Raw genomic sequence first — 7,985 nt, 5'->3', positions numbered from 1 at the left:
CACCCTCGGAACTCGCCCGCTCATTGCTCACCCCACCGTTCTCGACTCTAGCCAGAGTGTTGAGCAAAGCAACTCAGGTGTCACTCTGGTCTCTGCGGTCTTAGCTCACGTAGTAATACAGCTCGCGGCTCGACCTGCTCGACTCAGTGCTTCTGCATCGGAGTTCGTCTCTACTGGATATTGTTCTTCGTAGTAACATTGTTACATTATTATGTTATGTATACATCATTTGTTTTTATTTTATTTTTATTTGTTTAAACTGATCAGATTAGGTTCCTGACGACTCCTCTTACTATAGGATTTTTATTATGGACACTCGAATTTACGCTTTAATTACGAGCGAACCGATAAACGTATCGCAAAATGTGATACACCAATATTTTCCTTGTTTTATTCTGCATAAGGCTATATGCAGCACTTTCGTTTTACAGTCAAATTTATATATTTTTTTTCTTATTCTGGTACGGATTTTGCGATTTTAGGCGTCTTCGGAAGGAAACGTTCATTTTAAAAATATATGGCTTGTGATGTATTTGTATGAGGTTAATGAAATTTTAATACATTATAGCCAAATATATTGTTAATGTAAATCTCAAGTTACAACATTTTCCGATCACCCAAAAAACCACGATAGTGCAAAATAAATCAATAATCAAAAACTTTGTCATATCGTGGAAATTTCAATAAACAATACAAAATTCTTACTCATTATCTGTGTTACTTTAAAATAGGATCAAATAAGATCAAAATACAGGTATAGTACTGGAATAAACCAAGTTTAAAGGGCAATGTGCCTTCCATTTATTATCTATTGTAAATGAGTGGTGAGTCATGAAAAAGAGCTAATTCATTTCAGGGAGTGAACAGTTCTGATCCGATCTCTGAAAAGAAGAGTTTTGCCATTTCTCTAGATTGAACACTACAGGCTCCACGCCGAATTCTCTCCGAGAGACTAACGTGCCTGCGGTTCCCCTTCGGAAAATCTCCTGGGAGAGCAGCTTCATGTTTCCGGTTGTGGGGCGGCGGGTGGAATAATTGTTAATGTTCCTATTATTTATTTAATGCTGTTGTTAGCCGTTCTAAACTGCAAACTACAATATTGGCAACCAGAAAGTGATTAGGAAAACGTGAAGCCTGTAATTAGAATTCCTAGTGCACACTTCATCTGAGAAATACATTTATAGCTACAGGTTATTGCTCTGAGAAATTAAGAGACTGTCTGGCATTCATAATCAAATGCCATTCTCTCTAAAATGTTCAATATATTCTGTAAGTCACAGACCAAAAAGGATCCACACAATCCAACTACCAGAGCAGTTCAGAGTGTAATGCACTGATGCAACTATAACTGTTCAAATTAAATGTTTAAGTCAATGCTCGCCGTAATTTGGTGATAATGTTCATCAAACGCCACGTTAATAATGCTAGAATGTCTATCCTGCGGCGGCACGTGAAAATACGACACACGCAAACCTAAGATAGATCATTAACGTCATCCCAAAATTAACACTTCACTCGAAAACGATTTCATGGTTACACGTATCCCGAGTAACTTATTACTGCATCCGAGGCTGATTATATCAACGATACCGACGCGACGCGACTCCCGGCACAGGTGGTGCTTTAGTCAGCGTATGAAGAGAACTGGGGCCTTCTTCTTAACGCGCCGAGTTATTACATATCAAGCCGCGGTGCGAACGGCTAGGGGAACGCCTGATGAAATCTGCTCTCCCGACTAGCCGCTGGGCTAGTAATGCACCACTTTAAGTTATCGAAAAAATCATTGTTTCCTTTGCTGATGGTCGATGAAGCTTTCAATTTAATTGTGCAATCAGCACACAAGTAAGTAATCATAATAAAAGTCTGACGTGGCTAAGTCAAATATTTTGGGCGAGATAATTAATTTAATTACACTACACGCAGTAGACGAGCTCTGAACTTACCCTTTGGAGATACGCTATTGCTATAGTTTCATAGTTATTCAGTTGAAACTTCTCGCCCGCATCTCGTGGTCGTGCGGTAGCGTTCTCACTTCCCACGCCCGGGTTTCCGGGTTCGATTCCCGGCGGGGTCAGGGATTTTCTCTGCCTCGTGATGGCTGGGTGTTGTGTGCTGTCCGTAAGTTAGTTATGTTTAAGTAGTTCTAAATTCTAGGGGACTGATGACCATAGATGTTAAGTCCCATAGTGCTCAGAGCCATTTTTTTTAAACTTCTCACATCTTTATGATTATAGCGGATCTCCCTTCTACTTAAATTTAAACATCCTAGCTTTATTTATTCGCCTACTTAATCTATCTTGCTTCCTTAATTTGTAAGACAAAAACTAGAAAATCTTGAATGTCAACTAAAGTTTTATTTGTGAGATCCAGAATACTGTTTGTACTAAATTATTATGCAAAAGGAATCTAAATATAAATTTTTAAGTTTTTATCTCTTTTCTGTTGCGCCAATGATTTTTACAGAAAAACGTCCAAATTTCGAAAATGGTTAAAGTTATTGAACTGATATTCAACACATATTGATTTAGTATTACTCCTGACATGCTAGAAACGTTTCAGATTATTTACTTGATTTTTAGAGTATTGCGCAACATTTATGACGTTAGCTAGTTACAGCAGACTGGCTGGCACACAATTGAAAGACTGATGTGAATTTCATAAAGCGTGAGTAGGCTGCTTCCCCTACATCACCCTCTACTTAATTTTTTTGAATGTAAATGAAAAAAAATTAATTAGAAAAGGGAAGCAAGAGTACATCTTAACTCCCTATGAAAAATTAAAATTGAAATGTAAAAAAATAGAAATATGAAAAGAAAACTTATTACCTACTTCAATTATTTAAATTGCTAGGATGTTCACTGCCTCTTAAGCAACATTATCACTCAAAATTTAAGCAAAATCAACGAAACACTTTGGCATACATATTGCTTTAGACAGACAAACACATAAAAATATGTAAAATTATGAAAATCTTAAATCCATTAAATTGTCTGTAAATATTTTTACATACACAAATTCAAAGAAAATAACACAGCTATTCGTGGTACATAAACAGATAATTATATCTTAGCAGTCTCTCTAAACCTGAACGAAAATTTCACAAATCATGACAATTTCATTTTTACACACGTGGTTGTAGCTGCTTTGGCTGGCGTTCTATACTTCCATTCACAAGGGTAGAGGAGGGGAAGTTGCTATGGTGTGTGTCCTTCATGTTCACTCTAAATTACATGGGGAAAGTGGAGGGGTCACTGTGAGTTGTGTCCAAGTCACTCCCCGCTTCCAAGCTTTCACGCAGCTACCAGGCTGCCATTATCTGGTTTGTCCTGTGGAACAAACACAAAGAGTGCATCAGATTCTGTTCACTTAATATCTAAGGGTGGGTCACAATGAAATGGGGATATATACATTTTATCTTTCAATATGTTACTGGAACAAAGTTAACAGAACTTTTTCAATTTTACTCTCGCGGTTTACTTAACTGTGATAAAATCGGTAAATAAATGGCTCAAAACGCCGTTAGTCACGTACTAGAGAAAATTTATGCTCAAGGCATACAATGATAAATTCTATTTAATCTCAATTTATTATTTCTGGGCGGGAACACTGAACCAATGCTTGGTACATTCCTGACAAATCTGTATTTTATTTACTTAACTGACTCATCTTCGATTACCTTATTCTCAGAGATAGTACGAGTATATTTGATTAGCAGTTGTCTTCTCAGCCTCTTCGTACATGTAACTTGTGGTAATAGTACAGTTCTGAGTGTTCAAAACACACTACGTTTAGTTGACTACTAAATCCACTTATTGGTCTTCTGCTGCTGTGTCAGTTCCACATCTGCAATTATGTACTTACTTTGCTACTGTATGAACTTAAGTAATACTCACTCCATTAAAATTTAAAGCATAGGATAGCACATTTATTTCATATCTGTAGTGTATTGCAGCTGATCAGTTTGCTCACGTGGCAATCCGTGTCCACTCGATCGGACGCTGAAACCACACCATTAAAGTGCATTAAGTAATTATGGCCGAGAGTAATGCTAAATTCCTTAAACCTATAGGACACCATGAGCTGCTCTGTCTCATCTAACATAAGGGTACCTATGGTCGCATTCATCCCTCCAACTCATAACCTCAATACATGTAGGTGTGTCACCACACACCCAACACCAAAATAATGGCCAGCTCCAACCTTATAAATACTTCAGGGACGTGTCCTTCACGTCTCAACCACAAACACTGTTCAATTCTATTACACTGCCATTCCTTGCTACACAAGGTGAGTTCAGTTTTACTACTTATCTGTCTATTTTTCATAACACTAAGCACTCTCTATTACTATTTATTAGTTAGCTCTACAGCATACACTAGGTCTCATTGCCACTTCAGATCCTGCTTATAAAGGAACTTGTATATCTTTATTAAATATTATTGTGGGACCATTTCCAATAAAACAACACTTTGTACTTACAATATTACCAGGGTTCTATACATACTTGTTACTCAAATACATTCGTATATTAATTATGCCATACTTCTCTATTGTTTATGTCACTGTTAGGTTTGTCACATTAGGTATTTTCTTCACTAATCGGTGGATAGAATGGTTACAGAACTCATGGCTTGATAGCCATGCAGAAAATTTTAGTATTGCAAAGAAGGAGTCGAAGCTTTGGTAGATAGGAAAGATGAAGAATGGGTGAGACCTGAAGAGGAAAGAAGATCTCACACAGCTGGGACTGCACGGCTGCCACACTGTGTAGAGGTTACAGAAGAACCTCCACCCTACAGAATTCATTCACTACCTATGAACTTCTTTAGGTCGATCACGTTCCTGAGGCCGAATAGCTTTTTACTCTTAGGGTACTCTAGCCTATATGCATTGGCATCTGGTTTTCCTATGATCCTGAAAGGTCCTTGGTATACGAATATGAATTTCTTTGTTTCTGCATTTATTTTCTTTGATCTTTCCTTGGTTTTGACAAGGACTACCTGACCTATTTCAAAACTGGTGGGTAGAGCTAATGCGTCATGACGCTTATTTATTTTCAATGCTCTTTTTCTTATATTTGCCCTAGTCTTTAATTTCTTTTCGTCTGTGGATATTTGCCTTAGAATAGGGAAGTCTACCATAGCTGCATTGTTCGGTTCTTGGCCAAACATCAATTCGCAAGGCGCAAAACCAGTTGCATCATGCCTTAAGTTGTTAATTACATTCTCAAAATACTTCATGTGCTCTGCCCAACTTGAGTGTTTCCGAGCACGATAAGTCCTGCAAAGCCTATTCAATTCTCTAATAATACGTTCACTCATGATTCCTTGGGGGAAATACGCAGGTATTTTCAGATGTTTCACTCCGGCCTTATCCAGATATTCTTTAAATCTATCAGAAGTAAATTGAGGCCCATTATCTGACAGCAAACTCTTCGGAACGCCAATGTTCTTGAAAAAATATTTTTCCAACTTTTCTACCAACGTTTTTGCATTTGCTCTTTTAATTGGGTATAGCTTAACATATTTACTAAATCCATCCACAACAACAAAAACATGGGTGCACCCACCCCTCGAAGCAGGAAGAGGGCCAAACAAATCACAAGCCAGTAATTCTAGGGTTTCAGTTGGCTCTATTGAATGCATATCCCCTTGTAGTCTGGTGTTAGCAGCACGGACTTTCTGTCACACTACACGAGATGCTAGACGCTTGGCAACACGGCGGTACATGTTGTCAAACACAACCTTCTCTTTTAATTTTGCAATGCACTTCTTTGCACCATAGTGCCCATACCTCAGGTGTACATAGTCGATTAGTAAGTCTACATGTTGTGAGAGAAAGCACAGCTTCCACTCAGAAACACCTACCTCTTTCCTCCTAAACAGAGTACCTTTATGCAGACAGTAGTATTGCGAAACCTTATGATAGTTCGCATCTCCCAAATAGCTCTTTACTAATTTCAGCTTGTCATCTCCATTCTGCTCACGTCTCAAGTTCTTAATCACCCTCTTTAATGCACTTTCTTCCTTTACTTCGTGCAACGCAAACATACGTACATCACTTAGGTCTGTTGCTGTAATTCCCGCATCATCACGGAGCTCCGCACTTCTAGATAACCCATCAGCTACCAAATTATCTTTCCCTTCAATATATCTAACCTCAAGGTCAAACTGCTGGAGATACAATGACCATCTTACCAAACGAGCATTCCTCAACTTACAGGTCTTCAAAAAGGTCAACGCCTTATGGTCACCTTAAACGATTATCTTGTGACCTAATAGATACTGCTCAAACTTCTGTATCCCAAATACAATTGCCTATGCTTCCAGTTCTGAGATGCCATAATTTCTCTCTGCTGCCTGTAAAGATCGACTTGCGAAAGCTATAGTCTTGTGCACTTCTTGTTCGTTCTCTATTTCTACTTGGAATATCTCCACAGCTATCCCATAGCCACTAGCATCAACAGACATACACAATGGTTTTTCAAAATCAGGATGATGTAAAATAGGACTATTAATTAAAGGTTGTTTAAGCACCTCGAACGCCTGTTGGCATTCTGCTGTCCAGACCCAAGGGGTATTCTTTTTCAGCAGGAGGTGAAGACAGGGCGCATTAAAAGCCTGATCACTAACAAAACGCCTATAGAAGCCGAAAAGACCGAACATCGATCTCAACTGCTTCTTGTTTCTGGGAGCCTCAAATTTTTCAATGATGCTAGCTTGCCTGGGGCAGGCAGAATACCTTTTTCACTTATCATATATCCCAAGAAACCTATTTCCTCTTTAACACACACTGTCTTTTCAATCTTTAGTTTCATGCCACCTCTCTCAATAGGTTTTCGTTCAGGTTTAGGAAAGACTGCTAAGATATAATTATCTGTTTATGTAACATGAATAACTGTGTTATTTCTTTGAATTTGTGTATGTAAAAATATTTACAGACAATTTAATGGATTTAAGATTTTCATAATTTTACATATTTTTATGTGTTTGTCTGTCTAAGGCAATATGTATGCCAAAGTGTTTCGTTGATTTTGCTTAAATTTTGAGTGATAATGTTGCTTAAGAGGCAATGAACATGCTAGCAATTTAAATAATTGAAGTAGGTAGTACGTTTTCTTTTAATATTTCTGTATGTTTACATTTCAATTTTAATTTTTCATAGGGAGTTAAGCTGTACTCTTGCTTCCCTTTTTGTAATTAATTTTTTTTCATTTACATCCACAAAAATTAAGTAGAGGGTGACGTAGGGAAGCAGCCTACTCACGCCTTATAAAATTCACATCAGTCTTTCCATTGTGTGCCAGCCAGTCCGCTGTAACTTGCACTGACGTCATAAATGTTGCACATTAATTTAAAAATCAAGTAAATAACCTGAAACGTTTCTAGCATGTCGGGAGCAATACTAAATCAATATGTGTTGAATATCAGTTCAATAACTTTAACCACTTCCGAAATTTGGACGTTTTTCTGTAAAAATCATTGGCGCAACAGAAAAGAGATAGAAACTTAAAAATTTATATTTAGATTCCTTTTGCATAATAATTTAGTAGAAACAGTATTCTGGATCTCACAAATTAAAACATTTGTTGAAATTCAAGATTTTCTGGTTTTTGTCTTAGAAATTAAGGAAGCAAGATAGATTAAGTAGGCGAATAAACAAAGGTAGGATGTTCAAATTTAAGTAGAAGGGAGATCCGCTATAATCATAAAGATGTGTTAAGTTTCAACTGAATAACTATAAAACAATAGCTATAGCGTATCTCCAAAGGGCAAGATCAGAGCACGTACGGCGTGTAGTGTAATTAAATTAATTCTCTCGCCCAAAATATTTGACTTAGCCACGTCAGACTTTTATTATGATTACTTACTTGTGTGCTGATTACACAATTAAATTGAAAGCTTCATCGGCCATCAGCAAAGGAAGCAATGATTTATTCAATAACTTAAAGTGGTGCATTACTAGCCCAGCGGGTAGTCGGGAGA

Source organism: Schistocerca cancellata, chromosome 8 (assembly GCF_023864275.1).
Source record: "Schistocerca cancellata isolate TAMUIC-IGC-003103 chromosome 8, iqSchCanc2.1, whole genome shotgun sequence".
NCBI classification, from domain to species: domain Eukaryota; kingdom Metazoa; phylum Arthropoda; class Insecta; order Orthoptera; family Acrididae; genus Schistocerca; species Schistocerca cancellata.
The sequence above is the reverse complement of the archived record's forward strand: the minus strand, read 5'-3'. Positions refer to the sequence as shown.